Genomic DNA, 17499 nt, shown 5'->3' with positions numbered 1-17499 from the left:
ACTGACTTCGACAGGCTATACACAGCCACAACTCTCAAAGTCATTCAAGCAGTAGCTTTGCTGCCTAAAGGTAGACTGCCTACACGAGACAATCCAAAACATTTCAGACAAATTTAAGACGAATAGTGCACATCAATATGAGGAGAGATATCAGCTTACTATCTTTTACGCCATAAAACCCAAAGCTATTCATGAAGTCCAAATAAAATTTAGAAGTTTAAAAAAGATAAATCAAACCATCTCAGCTGGTCAAACAGAAGATTGGAAGATGGGCACCTGAAATATCTTGGGCTTCTATGTGTCAGATGTCCTCCATATTGCAGTGGAGCAGACACAGTGTAAGTGTGTTATCACATTTTAAAGAAGTAAAATAGTGGAATATTAATCTTGTGAAGTTAGCAAACACATGCTGTGGAGAAATACTAATTAAGGAAATTTGACATCGTCAGTAGTTATCTTTGACCGATCAGTGAACAAATCTACAACCAAAGGTTAAAAGAGAATTAGCACAAAATCAACAATATACTGTTATCACTGAAGAAACAAAGAAAAAAATACGTTTTATGAAGAACTGAAACATATGAGAGCATTCAATTTATGACAACAAAGCTCTGTTGCATTACTAAACCATTAAAATTGGAATAGGTGAAATGTATGAAAACTGTATTTAGGGAACAAGATTTCAGGTAAATTTATTAGCCGTGGACGATGAATGAAGATGTAGCTTAGAAGAATAATGTATTTTCTCATATATGAATATATGTAATTAGATAGGGGATAGGATCACTACCAATTGGGTTTACCAACTGGATTCAAAGTACAGGATTAATGTCTGAAGATTAAGGGAAATAGATTTTCTTGTATCCTGAAATGGTAAGACAGAAAGACCTGGTGCATGGTCACAGAAACCAAACAGAGCCTATGAGGCTCTGACAATTAGAAGATTAGGCAGGATGATTACTACTGAAAAGGAAATGAGAATCAGCATGGAGTAAGGCAACTGCTCAAGAACTAGGATCAGTCTTGTGTGGAGGAAAATTACAACTTTAGGAAATCCCCAAAGAGTTGGTATAAGTCAAAAAAGCAGTACTAACAAAATTTTATACAAGAGATGGAATGGAATTGAAAAAGTCTAAAAACATCATTATAAAAGGACATCAGTAATGTCCTCCAACAGGAATATCAAATGTAACAGTTCTGATAAAGGAAAATTGGAAAACTTTTATTACTAGAGAGACAGTTACAGAAATAGAGAGTACCTTGACAGTGAGACTGACAGAGATGAAACAAATGCCATTTTTGTGGTTCCCAACATTCTAATCAGAGAACCATATTCAAATTTGCAGGGGGAAAAAACCTCCCCGAAACAAGTTCTGACAAACTTCTTACTCACTTGTTACTACTGAAGCAGACTTAAGCTGCAGAATTAAACTAAATCAATATTGAAAGACTGAACAGTGTTTCAAATGAATGGAATGAGGTGGTTATATATACTTCATTTTGCAAGCTGAAGACAAGTTTGAATTTAATACTTACCAAGAACTCTCCTTGTCAGAATCTACCTCAATGTAATGAATAATTTTATAAAATATGCATACTATGAGACAGAGATAATAGAATACAAAAATGGAATCGAATCAATTCAGTGGCAACAGGAGTGTTTGCATTCAGACTGTGACACTGGAATCAATTTTATGAAATCGCATAACGTTCCACGATGCCCTTTGGGCATCAGTTAAAGAACCTGGAAAGTCTGCCAAATGCCTGCCAGACACAACTGTACCCTTTTGGCTTTGCAATACCAACATAAGACATGAAGAATTCTTAGGCAGAAAGATGGACTATTCACAACATAGGTGCAAACACTGTAAAGTCCCAAGCTGAAATCAAGTGTCCGGGTATAACTTGGTGGGCCTAACATGGATGCTGGCCTTTCAACTTTGAGAAAAACAGAAGATATGGTATAAAAGGACGTTTAAAGGAAGTGGCAAATAAGGATCATTGAGGATGAAACAAGCTGTATCTCAATTTAAGCTCATTTATTATGTAAAGGATATTAAGTAACTAATGCAAAGCTGCCACCTATGTACCGGCATTCTGAAAATGCTTATTTCATGTGCGTAGGAGGTACAGACATTTTAAGTAGGTAGAAAAAAAAACACATGTATCTTTAGCATCTATTTACTGATGTAACTCTTGAATCCATTAATGGAAAATATTTCAACCTCTGTGATCTACTGTAAGCCCTTATAATTCACAACACCTCCCTTCCCCTACTTTCAGTGCCAGCACTGAAATTCCAGGGATTTCAGTAGGTTGGGTTTACAGCTAAGATGAGTAGAAGACAGAGTAGTTGGGCATCTCACTAAAGGTTTTTATAGGGTTTTACCTTAGCAGAAAAAAACACTGTTTGAAAATATTGATTTTATTTCACAGTTCTCAATTTCTAGGACACTTGTGTTTTCTTGTAGAAAATACCTCAGTTTTCAGCCTAAAAATAGGGTTAAGTGTTAATATTTCACCCTTCTGGAGAAAGCTGAATATTTAAAACAAAAAAAAATTACAATCTCTGTGGCATCTGGATTGCTGATCACAAAAAATAACAAAACAGGCATGTTCTAGAGTGAAGACAAAGACCAGTTAGCTACCTATACACCACTTTAGAGATTACATGTAATTGCACAGTGGTATATGCAGGCACTGTCAACTATGGCATTTATTATGACAGCAGTATCCAAAGGAACATCCTTCAGGCCTTCCTCTTTTAGCCAGCTGATGATGTAGTACCAGGCATTGCTCAGATCCTCTCAAAGACAGAATCCACAAACTGGACTTCTAGAAACATGGTGAAATCGAAGGATTAGATGTGTAGATAGCAATCTCAAAGTAAAAACAGTATGGGTAAGTAAATGATGTGTGTTCTTCAGCTGGACTGCCTGCAGTCACTTTAGATAATCCAAGAATATGGAAAGTCTGAAGAAAGGCATATTGAGTCTCTAAGTGAACGAAGACTGAAGGAGAGATATGGCAAATGCAGCTTTCTCCTAGGCAGCCTCCTCAACAGGGTAGCATTTAGCAAAGATATAAGTGAAGCTTCAAGTGTTCACTTTGCATATAAAAAATAGAAAAGTATGATGCAGACCACAGTTGTGTAAGGTCTAACTGAAGGAGCCGCTGAAGAAGCAGGTGATCCTTACTCATGACTTCATAATATTCCTTTCATCTACTGTGAGAATCTGAGCAGTCTGCTAACCTGTCCAAACTCTTCATCACTGGATACAAAGAGCTCATGGATTGCTCTTTAGGGTTCTCACCTAACACTCAAAAGTAAAACACAGGCAGGATACAAAATAAGCATCTGTAAAGGAAAGCATGAGTTTTAAGAAAACAATCAGGGCACACTGACTTTCCTAAAATAACTAAAAGTTTGAAATTACCTTGGAGAAGGACTTCAGAAATGCTACATGGGTTACCTTGCCTTTATGGAAAACAACAGCAAAAGGAGAATCAACCATCAGAGCACAAATCCCCTTTTTCCTTCCAGCTAAAGAACAAGCTGTCTTCACAGACAATGATGGTAGTGAACTCCCAAAAGATACTGAAAGGCCTAAACCCCTTCATACCTGTGAACAGGTGGATAGAAAAGCGCAAGATTTTAAAATGCTATGCACCAGAAACACATCTGATAATTCCAGAAGAAACTTATTTTGGTGAAAAAGATAATTTTGCATTACCTATGGCAGCCTGTAGTGTCCAACAAGGGGATCTCAGTATAGCCATGGGCTGTGAGTGTCTATTAAACTTGCAAAGATACCATTTCCCATTGCGACATTTCTTTGGGCCTTCTTCAAGTCTCAGGAACTTGATAGAAAACTGCATAAGGAGAACATACGCTCTTGCACCTTGCAGTTGCACCAAAGTCCTCGAGTCTGACTTTCTGTGGAGCCAATGCAGGTGCTACTGGAATAGTTGAGAACTTGGACTATTAGTGATTTCCTTGACAAAGAAATATACTGAATTTAGGAAGTAAATTATCTGAAGATGCCACTGTGAGTTTCTGGATTAGGGCTTAATTATCACAAAGATAGGATATTTAGATGCAATGTGTTTTTCTCTCTCAAAGTAAAGGTAGTTTATTTATTTATAAAGGAATGTCCACCAGAAAATTAAAAAAAGCATTTTGAGGCAAATAGAAAAAGTCAAATATATACTAAGTTAAAAATTACATTATTGTTCCAAGGAAAAAAACCCCATAGGACAAACCTCAGGCTAGAACTTTAAAAATGAAAGGGTAAACAAATAAAAAGAATTCATCCGAAGTATTAGAAGAGGATTTAAAGTGAATGTGAAACAAGTTTTTGTGATAGAGTTAACAGGTGAAAGCAGGATGGTTTAACTTAACCAGAAGTCAAACTGAAAAAACTATTACTTTCTGTGCAGACTCTATTCAAGGGACAGGAGGCTTGGAGCATATCCCCTACAGATGCTACATTACGAAAAAGAATAAAAAAATCTCCAGCCATGACTGTTACATAAACATAACCATAGTTGGAATCCATCTTTAGTTCAACCTATGAAGCAATTTTTTGTTCAAAAGAATGAGCTGAACATTTTCCTTGGGAAAAAAAAAAATTATTTGCATTATTAATGAAAAGATGAAAAGATTATCTCAATGTGATAATTACTGTACTTCACTTTAATACTGTCAAGTAAAACCTGTATTTTCTGAAAACATATGTTAAAAGACAGAGTTTAGCTTCTGCTATTCTCATAATGATGAAAGCCCTCAAAATAATTCTGCATTCTGTAGAAAGTATGACTAAGTAATCTTAGGCAGCCAACAGCACAAAATCATGTTACGTCTTATTACCACGTAACTCTATAGATTATTTAAGACATAAACCAATCAGGAACGTAAATCTTAACACAATCATGTCCGATTTTATATCAATTGTTAACATTTTTGAAGACAAAACCCAAACAACTCAGACATTTTCTGTACAACACTGAAATACTCTGGCAAAGCACTACTCTCTTCACCAAAGCTCAAAGTAGGTCATGATAAATGGCAATGACTTTTTTCTACAGAAGGGTGTATTGGGTTTGTGTGGCAAGGTTTTGGTAGTGGGGGGGCTACAGGTGTGACTTCTGTGAGAAACCACTAGAAGCTTCCCCTATGTGTGATAGAGTCAATGCCAGCCGGCTCCAAGACAGACCCACTGCTGGCCAAGGCTGAGCCCATAAGCAACGTTGGTAGCACCTCTGGGATAACATATTTAAGAAGGAGGAAAAAAAAAAAAAACAACAAACGTGCAGCTGCAGCTGGAAAGAAGAGTAAGAATATGTGAGAGAAATAACCCTGCAGACCCCAAGGTCAGTGAAGAAGGAGGGGGAGGAGGTGCCCCAGGCACTGGAGCGAAGATTCTCCTACAACCCATGGTGAAGACCACAGTGAGGCAGGCTGTGCCCCTGCAGCCCATGGAGATTAACAGTGAAGCAGATCTCCACCTACAGTGGAGAACCACACACTGGAGCAGATGGACGCCCAAAGGAGGCTGTGACCCTGTAGGAAGCCTGTGCTGGAGCAGACTCGTGGCAGGACCTGTGGAGAGAGGAGTCCACAATGGAGCAGGTTTGCTGGCAGAACTTGTGACCCTGGGAGGGACTTGTGCTGGAGCAGTCTGTTCCTGAAGGACTGCACCATGTGGAGGGGACCCATGCTGGAGTAGTTGTGCAACCAATGCAAAAGACTCACATTGAAGAAGTTCATGGGGGACTGTCTCCCATGGGAGTCAGACCATACTGAAGCAAGGAAAGAGTGTGAGGAGTCCTTCCTCTGAGGAGGAAGGAGTGGCAGAGACTGTGGGTGATGAACTGACCACAACCCCCACTCCCCATCCCCCTGCGCTGCTGCAGGGGAGAAGGTATGCTATGTCATAAGTCTAGAGTGATCTGGAAGGGCAAATGTACAAAAATTTAGTTACTAATGGTAAAATTACATCATTCATTATAACTTTTGTTTACTGTGTCCACTGGATTTTGAATTAAGCCACCTATATAAACTTTTCCACTATATGTAACATTTTCTATATATCTGTATTTCTGATTTTTACTGTGAATCCATAGTTTGGGAACTGTTTCAATTTGTATGAATTGCTTTTATGCCTGTAGCTCCAATTTTTTAAATGTCTTATATTGATATATAGTCACCCTGTTTCAAGTTAAAAACTAGATCTAATACACAGAAAAGTTGACAGAACACTAGTAGGTAGCTGTAGCTATGACTTGTTAACCATTTTTAGAGCAGATGGGCTGAATCAGATATGTATTGAGTGGAGGAACAATCCTGTTTCTAAACCAGCTTGTATTCAGATTTAGAACTGTCCTGCTTATTAGGACAGACAAAAAAAATACAGAAAATTAAACAGTAAATTTTAACCTATATTCTGTTCAGATGATATGTGTTGACAGGGATTAATACAAAGCAAAAGATATTAAAGGAGTTAAATTTCAGAATGCTTCAAAGTAGTTAACATTCAGAAAATGCCAACAAATCTCATAAAAGTTTTGTTCAGGAGTTTAACAAGTATTTAATGGTAATTTACCATCATAAGGAGGTAAGAAAATAATCCAAATGAGTGGCAGTAACACAGCTTCTAATTTTCTTTCATCTTAAATTTGTGCTAGAAATGATCCTTCAGGGGAAGCACAATTGCTCCCTACTAATTTCTAATTAATGTTAACTGTCCAGGGATCACAGGCATACACCCATGGGAGAGCACAAGGTTAAAATTACCTTCTGCTGTGTGAGATATAAACCTTGACTCTCGTTTCCCAGGTATATTACATACAGTTGTGCAGGCCCTAACATAAAAACTAAGTAAATATTATACACGCATGCATGGGTACATGTTAAAGTGTATGAAGAAAGCAGACAAATAAATAAAAAGCCAAATATTTTAAACTTTGTTTCCCTGTTCTACAGCACGTGTGAACAACACTGATTAGGAAGTGGAATGACTCAGAGGGATATTTAGCTTCAATTACACAAAGTTGTCAATGCTGAAGTAGGGCTCTGCACCATACAAGAGTGAGTGCTCTGCAAATTAGTGCTAGAAAGTATCTCTTCTTGTTTCAAAAACAGAGAAAATCACTTTAGGTAATATCTATTTTAGTGATTGAAATATAATTTAACACTTCAAGACAGCTTTTAAAGTTTTGTTATAAGAGCTTCTTCACTGAGGATCACATTTCCAAAGCATGTTCTTCTCCATCTAGTCTTAGATAACCCTGAGGCACAGTTAATATTATTGTTGTGTTTAAAAATTTATAATTTATGACCACAGTCAAATGTTTAGATGTTTAATTAAAATTAAATAAATATGTAACATTGCATGCATCCAAGTATAATGCTGAAAAAAGTCACAAAGTCATGCCCAAAATTTAGACTAGTTCCTGACTCTATGGGGTTTCATTTACAAATAATAATAAGCATATTTCTGCTGATAACTATATTGGTTAACGAAAACTTCTCGCCCACAACATTTAAATTACAATGCACTGATGCACCCACAATTTTCACTTTATCTATCCACACACACAAAATTAAGGCATATTCACTAAATGCAGCAACAAAAAAAAAAAGCCAACCAAAAAAACCCAAAACACCACCTGCATTTTCCACTTTGGTGTATTAAATTCCATTTTTCTTTTGCCTATGTCCTCTTACCTATTCCATTTATCACATAAGATCATATAAACTACAGTAAAAGTAAGCTTTGGACTCAAATTTGTAAGTAGACCCCAGTGGCTGATACAAAGCTGTCACAAAACTCCCAAGCCATCATTCTTGGTTGACTGTAAAATACATTATGCTACACCATGGCTATAGCTTAGCATTACAAGAACTATTTAAAGGAAGATATCAAGTAGGTAAAGAAACAGGAAGGAAGTAAAGATTAAAAGGAGATTTAATGGAAATTCTATTTGTTTGTTCTGGTTATGAAACAATCGACATTTTGAAGTATTGTACTATTAAAAAAGAGGAATCTCTACTGCTACATTTTTTCCCAGCTGTTAGCATTTTACAATCAGTGTCAACAATCACACAAACCGAAATTAGCACTACTAAACAAAGCACTGCATTTTATTGTCTCCCACGCCAAAGTATGCAGGTACACAATAAGTGACAGACATAGGTGAAATGGAACAGAAGTCTGGTTCTTCAAGCAGGCATTCAGTGTTATAAACACTGTTTCTAGGTACGATCTTGCAGAGGTGGGGGAGGCCCAAGAGAATAAGCTACATGGAAAAATAGTTTGCTGGCCACAGTTCAGAGTTCACCTGGCTGCCTTAGCAATTTTTAGGATTCAGTATGTGAGTCAAGAACTCCCAAAAACTTAAGTCAACAGTGTGGCAGCAGCCATTCCACTACTACAAAGAAATCACACCAGTCTATTGTTCAAAACTGAACCCACAGTCTGGCTGTCTGCCTCTCTCTGCAGTGTCTTGGAAACAGCCAGTTACTGACAGACAGCAGACCTCCTCTGACCAAGCACTGGGGCTAAAAAATAACTGTGACTAGTAACTGTGGGACATACATATACAGATTCAGCAATACAACTACAACCAATGACACGACCCAATTTTAAGATGTGATGTTTACTGCTTATGTAAGTTGAAGGCTTATGCTGAAATTTGACACAACAAAAAGCCTTCAATGGAGATAAATAGTTCAGAGAAATCAGTATTTGTTTTTAATATGAATTTTTTTGTAGGAGACCGATTCAAATCTGTTGGGGTTAGTATTGTCCAAAAGCTATTACCCACAAGCTGACTGCGAGTTTGTATGGAATCGCGTTCTGATCTCTGAAGTTGTCTCTCTTGCTAAGGGTCACGGCTCATTCGAAGGCCAAGCAGGGAGACATCTGATACAACAAGCCAGAAGACTATTAATTTAGATGATCTGCAGGTTTTGCCAATATATATTTTCTCCAGATTTAAGAAGAAATAGAGACACTGGCTTTATATTCTCCTATATGTAAGGTGCTTGGATACAATAACTTATTTTGCAGCTTGAATCTGCATCTGAATCACAATTTTCTGGTAAGTGGACTGAGAAGAATTTACATTGTTTCTTGTGCCTTTACATATGACCATATTTGCAATATCGTCTTCCTGTTATAAAGTAATTTAATAGCTGTATTATTGCAATTTTGTCTCCTAAACAAAATGAGAGTTTTACATCATGATGGGAAGCAAAACATAAAGACCAAAAAATTACAAGGGCATGAGATAAGAGATTCAGTTGTGGAAAATAGACTTTCATATGCTACTGTCATTACTCTTACGCACAAACCTTTTAAAACGTTGGGTTTGTGATTACTTTGCCATGTAACAAACAAGGAGTTTATAACTATAAATTTCATTCTCATTATAAAGAGGTGAATCATCAACTCATGAGTACAATTCACAAACCAATAAAAAAATGCACATGAATACAAAATTGATCTTCCCCAAAGTAACCTGTATCATAGTCCCCAAACGAATGCATACAGAAAACTTCTGGATACCAGAATTATTGTGTCTCCTGCATGCAATGGTGTTTTAATTGTATAGGTAAAGCTTTTTAAAGAGCTTTAACAACTTTTGCATTTTTCCACTTACTATTTTTCTTCATTTAAGCATTTTAGGATTAAAAAAATAACCATTAAATGTACTGCTCAGCTACAGAAGTACTGCATGTTTTATTTCTTCAGTGATTCATTTCAATATATTTTCCCTGAAAGCCTGACTCAAAGATAACTTCAATCAGCACTTATCAGCTGGCCAACTACCACCTTCATCAAAAATTCTCTTGTTCCATATTGTTCTATATGATCAAAATAATGGCTTACTAAATTTATTTATTGCCTAATACCATGCTGAAAATCAGAAAAATATACACATGTAAATGAATATTTAATTTTAACGTATCAAATCTGAAAATTGAATACCATCATATCTTTGCACTATAAGATGTACACATGATGCATCTTGGATTTGTATGTAACTGATATGCTAACACAATAAATACTTAAATATTTTAATATATGTTTGGATATGCTTAAAAACTCATGAGCAAAGTAAAACGATAATTACAGGTCAAATCAATCTGTTATTAAACAAACATAAATTTATTATTGCTTTAAAAACAAATTAAGACTCCTCCCAACTCCATTCTAAGTTCTGACCCAGACACTGAAATACAATGGCAGCATTTATACAGAAAAAACACCACAGTGGTTTTAGTTACTGTGTTTTAAAATAACTAGAGTAATAAGTATCTCAGTAAGTAAAACCAAATATTAAAAACCAATATTAAATGTTTCAAGATGATTCATTTCTAATACAGCATGATGCTTACAATTTCTTTCTTTTAACCTTATGACAGATTTTTATATCATTACTTCCAAAACACCACATTCACATGCCTTCAGGGTAAGAAAAAAAATGGAAAAAGATACCATCGCGCCACACTTAAGAAACTGAGAATTCAATGCGCGTTACTAATTCCTACTATATCGTCTAACAAGACTCCCATTAGGATTTTGCAAAAGAAAACTGCAGATAAAGACTGCCCAGAAAAAGAAAAGCCTAACCATAACTACATACAGAAAGTATCACTCCAATCAACTTTACTAGTTATATTCAGTAAAAAAAGTAAGACAAATTTTATGGCAAGTATAGTAATAAGACTAAATAATTTTTACATTTAATAAGGGGGCATATCTTCTCTCTCCAGCAACCATTCAAAAAATTATTCCTCCAAACTTTGGCCAAAGCAGGATGTCACAGTGTTGTGACCTCAAAGCATGTGAAGTGTGAGTGCCCTGTGTGCCCATTAAACCCGCACTCAGCAAGCTGTGCTCATCCTGGCCACTTTATTGCCCAGGTTTCCCCCTCCAGTTTCTACACGTATCTACAGGAGTGAAACTGTAGCAGGAGAGTCAGAAACCTGCCATCTCCCCTGCAATGATCCTCTATCTCCAGAAAAATATGTGTATTATTTAGACGAAAATTCTGTAAAACAGGAGCACCATGCACATCCTGCTTAAACAGGACAGTATGCAGAACTGAACTGCTCCAGAAGCTAGAGAGACTTCGTACCAAAAACTAATAGAGCATATAGAAATTTTGAAATCATAGTTTCCTAAACAGTACCTTCTCAAAAAATGAATAGGTTGAAGTTTCATTTACAGCCACCTCATCTTCAAAGCAGTCTGTAACTTTAGAAACACTTTTACATCACATTGCATGACTCAATTTGGACTTCAATATTTGCATGTGTGATCAGCACATGAACAAGTCTGACAGATGTACAGGTAACAGAGTGAGCCACAGGAAAATGCGGATTGCAGCCATACTCTTACTGTGAATTTGGGTAACATACTGCAGCTGTAGGATATGCATATGCAAAAAACAAATACCCCTTTATTACACTGGGTACTGTTACCATGTTGTACATTGAAGCTCGAATTCTACTGCTCAAAAAAGGTATGATTCTCTTTAAGAAAGACAGATTTTGAAAATGAGCACTGTGAACTGTTGAAGAGAGACCTCCAATGGGATTTCAGCATTATTTTACCGCACATATCAGAGTTGTTTGGTTTGTTCATTTTTTTTAAACCCAGTTCTATATTTCCCATTTTTGTAGTACGCTTAATTAGTTATACCCATACTACAACATGTGTTATAGTCCTCTAGGTTGACTCAGTCACATTCCTTATGGAACAGTTCTAGGCCCATGCATTTTACAATCTCATTTAAACCTGAATTCAGTTGTCTGGAAGAAACAATTGGAAGAAAGAGGTAAGCAAGGATAAGCATAACAGTGAAACATCAAGTATCTGTTTTTTAAAAAAAAATCTTATGGTAACAAAAAAGCTTGTCTCACATATTAATTAAAGTTATTAAGCACAGAATCTAGTGTAAAAATACTCCACAGGCTTTATTCCCAACTCTTCTCATGGGTACATGATTAAGCAAAAAATGTAAGTAACTACTTTTATGAAAACATCCTCAAAAGTTCAGAGAACCCATTACACCATTATCGGTATACTCTTTAGAGTAAATAAATCGTTGTACAGTAAGACACAAAACAGTGTTCCGAGGAGGAAAAAGTCACACTAATTCAAGGTAAATGGTTTTTGTTGCTCTTTAAGATTCTAAAAAAAAAAGAAAATCTGAACTTCTGGAGATTGCTGTCATTAAAACTTTTGCTATACCCTCTGTGTTTTCGTAAGACTTCTGTCAAGCTATAATTAACAGACAAGGCTGTTTATTTTCAGTCATGCAGCCAGAGACTTTAGTAATATATCTATGCACACATATAAGAAAGTGAAGGCTGTACAATGAACTTGACAGACATTCATGTTGTTCAATACAGATGAGTCACAGCTGACTTGTTATTAATAGATTTTTTTTTAAGTGTCTATAATAAAGTTCTACAAATAACAACCAGAACAAGTCTAATGCAATTTCCACATTACTCCAACTTCAGATGCAGGTTATAGCTCACCTTCCAGAAAGTGATGTTTTACTCGAGCACTGTTACAGAAAGGGTTCAATAGTCACACTTTGCAAAGCATGTAGGACCACCAAAAGTGGAAAACAAGCATGCCCTTCTGGCAGCCACCATCCTGATGTACAAGCAACAGAGTAACTAAAAGCCTGCATTCCAGAAAACTCTAATATTCTTGATGCATTTTGCATGAAAGAATATGCTATAAAATGGTGTCTAGTAATTTACAAAGTGGCAACAGATCTAATTATGAGAACCATGCTGTGTGTGTTTGGTGAAAGATCCCCACGTTTTAGTTTTTGGTGCTAATTCAATACTTTCTACAAACACTCAATCCATTTAAAACACCAAAAAAGAGACACATTTGGTAAAGTGATTAGTTCAGACTCCAAGTACAGAGAAAAGACAGAGAAGAGTCTCGAGACTGAGGTATAAAATTACAGATAAGTACCAAATACACTCAGCAATTTCTTAGCAGAAAACATCATAAGGATTTTAAACAGATGACATTTGCATTTGCAGTAGTTAGACTGACAGAACAGATGCACTAAAACCCATTAAAAAAAAGCCTAAATCTGTAAGACTTGTCATGGTTTGTTAGGGCCACGATTTGCACATCTGCAAAATGAGCTCAACGATGTCTCTCAGAAACAAAAGCCCATTTTCAGAAAGAAAATGAAGAACATTCATGCTGTAAAAAAAGTGAGGGAGCTGTTATAGTCTACCTAATAATTACTTGTGTTTTTAAAGTGAGTAGAAAAATGTATAGAAAAATAGTAAATGGTTATTTTAAGATTATTATATTCGTTTCCCTAGTCTAGTTTCAATAACCATCACGATAATGTGATAAAGACAATACTACTGCCACAAGGCCTTGGATAGTTTCAAAATCTGGAATAGCTGCAAATTTGATGATGACTCATTTAAGCATTTATCTTCCACTCTGGACTTAATATTATTCAGGAGCTTACTTATATGGACAACTTTCAGAAGAAAATTACTTACAGCTACACATTATTTACAGCGTTCAGAATTTTCTTGATCAACCAAAAAATAGTATATAGAAAGAAGCTTTTGGGAAGGTATTTCTTCCCTGTTCATCTGTCAAAAAATAGCTATGGGAAACAGAGAAGTTTTCAAGTAGACTTCTGGATGGCAATATACCGGTTTACATCGGAAATACAGACAGAGAATATGATAAACAGCTGATTGCCCACATAAGCTTTTATGGTATGTGTTACAATGCCCAGAATAAGAACAAGGTCACAACAGAAGACTTGAACCTGGGAAACAAATTACTACTTGTGAAATTGCTCAGAAAGGCAAGAGCAGCCATACTGAAACATACTGGACAAAATCATATTGAGAAAGCTGACCGAATAGTTTCATTCAGACACTCAAATATTGCTGTAAAAACAAAGACTAACGTGGATATGCAGCACAGTTGGGAGGACACAGTGGCTGAATCCACTTTGCTCCCAGTCACACTATTTTACCCAGAAGCAGCCTGTCTAAACATCTGAGCAGATGCAGCCAGGCTGCCACTGCAACAAAAGAGACAAAAGTCAGGGAAGATCAAAAGAAACACAACACAGTCCCTGCTGAATCCACCGTTTGTTAGCTTGACTCCTTGTAAAGCAACAGGGAAGAAGAGAGGCTCCCTGAGGACAGCTGTCCCAAAGGACTATATAACACCTTCGCTCAACTTGGACAGTATCTTCAGACATTCAGCAGTTGTCTGTAATTGCCGAGCAAGTAAGATTTGAGTTCACACCCGAGTGATTAATCCCCTTCCAAGCTTGTGGTTTATTTTCCTCTGCACTCATTTACTTCTGGTCCTTGATTTCCTTTTTCCAACTGCATGTAATTATGTATCTACATATGCTGAAAAATCAATACTTGATTACCACTAAAAGTAGAAGAGGCTAGGACAGGCTTACTAGTAGGTCTGATTTTAAAGGAGAAGAGAGAAATAGTGCAAAACCCAAAACTTTCTGCCTGACAGATCTGCTGCTTTCCCCTCTGGCAGCTTTCAGATGATACTGGAAAGCTCAGAAGTTTCTGGTATGAATTATGAGACAATCTCAAGTGAACAGCAGCAGACACCCACAACTAATATTACACTTCTATCTCAGAACACAAACAAACGAGGAGACAAACCCAGCTTTTCCTCAGCATTATGCTGTTTCCCAAAACAGAAAGCCATAGTGTTTCAGCCTCGCTGTCAATTTCCCTACTTTTTTATTCATCCAGATTTTTGTTCTACAATTCTCTTATCAAGTGGCGGTAACAGGGAAAGGTTAATATAAACTTTGATGAACAACATAATCACTCCACAAACCAGAAAGGTAAGAGAATATATTATGAGAACATAGTATCAACAACAGCAAACAAGAAATCTGGAAAACATTACCAGTCTAAGGATTTTTAAATGGGTATATATATTCCTACAACTGATTATTCAAGCAATTACGGAATATGACATTCAGATACCAGGTTTCTTTAACCAAAATATATTCTAAATTGTTTGGTTTTATCAGCAAAAGTAAATTTCAAGAGATTAAGTTTCAAAACTTGGAGATAATTAAAGCAGTCTTGCTCCTTTTGCAACTACAAACATCACCTTTCAGAAATATAATTTATGATGAATCTTGAAAGTTGAGATCACTTGAAAAACAACTCACATTTTGATATAATGACACCACAATTAAAAGACTTTCTGATGTAAGACTAAATTGGTCTCTGGATTAAATTCACTAAGCAGCAATTTCTGAAGATCCTGTATTTAGTTGCAAACACATTGAAATTAATATCTCATGCAGGAATCAGTCTTGCAAATAGTCCCTCCAGACTACTGTATTAGTCCCTAAAGACTATGGACTAGGGCACTACTCCCTAGTCCCTACAGAATATGTACAAATTGTACAGGACCACCTTCTAAATTAATCGGCACATCTTCATTTCCATTACGGCATTGCTCTCTAAAATAAATCCTCAGTAAAAAGATCTCTATATACACAAATATCTGTAGATCAGCTACTGACCAATCAACTGCACAACAGTATTTTTCTGAATTATTTTAAAAGTGAGTTTCAACATAAAAAGTAATTACTTTGGAGAATTCTAGCTTCTCTGTAAGGCATTCTGTACACAGCGGGATATAAAAAAATCCTCACTCTCAGAAGGAGATACCTCTGCAATCACTCCCAGCTCTCCAGAGGAAGGAAAGGAATTTGCTCCTTCTTCTGGGAGAAGAACATCCCAGAGTCTTTTGTTTGCCTGATTGAAAAAAGAAAGATTCAGGAATCACTCTGGTATCTTTGGGGTTCCAAAACCAAAAAGATGAGATGGCTCATTCTTTTCCTTTTTCTCTTAATTTTTCACTTCCTGTACTTCATTTTTATTTGCTTAGGTGTTTGAACTGAAGTTTTTAAGTGCTTAACTGATAACCATATAATTTCTTGATGTGTGGCTTTACTTCGACAGCAAGTCAGCCTATACAATTATTGGTTTAATAGAGTTTTAAGTGAAGATACTATCAAAGCAGATGTCACGTTTTAGAGACAAAAGCGCCATTTGGAATCTACTGCTAAGACCCTGTACATTTTGCATAGGAAGCTCCTACATGACTTTATGACCCTAGCAATAGAGAAAGGAGATATAAGGGGTTCTACTTTTGTTTTATTTTTCCTTTTTGATAAATGGAAGATGGAAATAATCCCTTTTGGCTATTAAAGTAGTTCAAACACATATTTAATATTAGCTATACTGGCTCTGGAGTTGTCTGCAGCATTGTTAAGTCCTGGCAAACTTTGTACTGAGATCTTTATGGGAATATCTGTATGGGAATGTAATAGCTGGCTGCTGCCATAAGAGAAGAGACTACAAATGAAGACACTATGCTCTTAAGTGAAAAAAAAAAAATACATTTTACAGATGTGAACATGTTCAAATATCCAAAACATTTTCTCTGCTTTGCATAGCTTCCTCATCCTGCTGCCATATGGTACAGAGAATTTTCCATCTTAATATTTGGAGATTGTTTTCTAACAGGAACTACGAGATAATTTGGTAGTTTCTTAATAAGCAGGATAAATAAAGATTATTATTATTTAAAATTAAGACATCAAACCAATTATTTCTTCCTTGTTAAGTTCATTACAAAAAAGCCCATGGAAAAAGACGTATGTCACAGATTACTGTATATTCAATGACCAGCTGTTTTAAATTTGGTTATTAAGTAATTCATTCTTTTCTGTGTGCAAGAGCTGAATGATTTAATAAATTCCCATATGCCCCAACATGTGCCAGCTATAGTAGGTTATCGAAAATCCAGCTGCTGTTATGATAATAGCTGCCAATGCTAAAACTACTGAAGAGAATAATGAATCAGCTTCAAGTCAACTAAGACATAAACTGACACAATTCCCACTTAAGATACATGGGAATACAATATATCTGTTAATTAAAAACTAACACTGACCCATAGTCACATGAAAATTAAGTGCCAAGAATTCATGTGCACTGTTGAGGGTGGAAAATTAATGACCAATCAACTTGCATGAAGACAAGCAGCTCCATTTCCATCAGTTGTCCTAGATGCATAGGAGTATCCTATAAACTACACATAGTTTGCAAAATAGTACCAATTTGCTTTTCCTTCTTACATATAATTCCCATGCAGCTCTTGCATGACATGTTTTACATAGCTAGAATGATGTATTTTTCAATGAACATGAAAATGAATAGCTGATTCTTTTGTGTACAAGTATTTAATGCAATTAAAGAGTCAAAGGTACAAACTCCACTGCCCTTAATTCATTAAAACAAGCACACACACAAACAAAAAAAAGCAGAATGAGAAAGTAGCCAAACAAGGTGACAGAAATAATTCTCCAGATCCCTATTTTTAGGACAATCAGTGCAGAAATATCCAT

The 17499-nt window shown here is 36.1% G+C and overlaps 1 protein-coding gene across 2 annotated transcripts in view; it reads right to left on the bottom strand.

Moving 5' to 3' along the window:
- The window catches only part of CDKAL1 (CDKAL1 threonylcarbamoyladenosine tRNA methylthiotransferase), a 422283-nt gene that overhangs the window by 124446 nt on the left and 280338 nt on the right, over window positions 1-17499 (bottom strand). The window lies entirely within an intron of this gene.

Source organism: Athene noctua, chromosome 2 (genome assembly GCF_965140245.1).
Source record: "Athene noctua chromosome 2, bAthNoc1.hap1.1, whole genome shotgun sequence".
NCBI lineage: Eukaryota > Metazoa > Chordata > Aves > Strigiformes > Strigidae > Athene > Athene noctua.
This window is presented reverse-complemented; position numbering and strand designations above follow the sequence as displayed.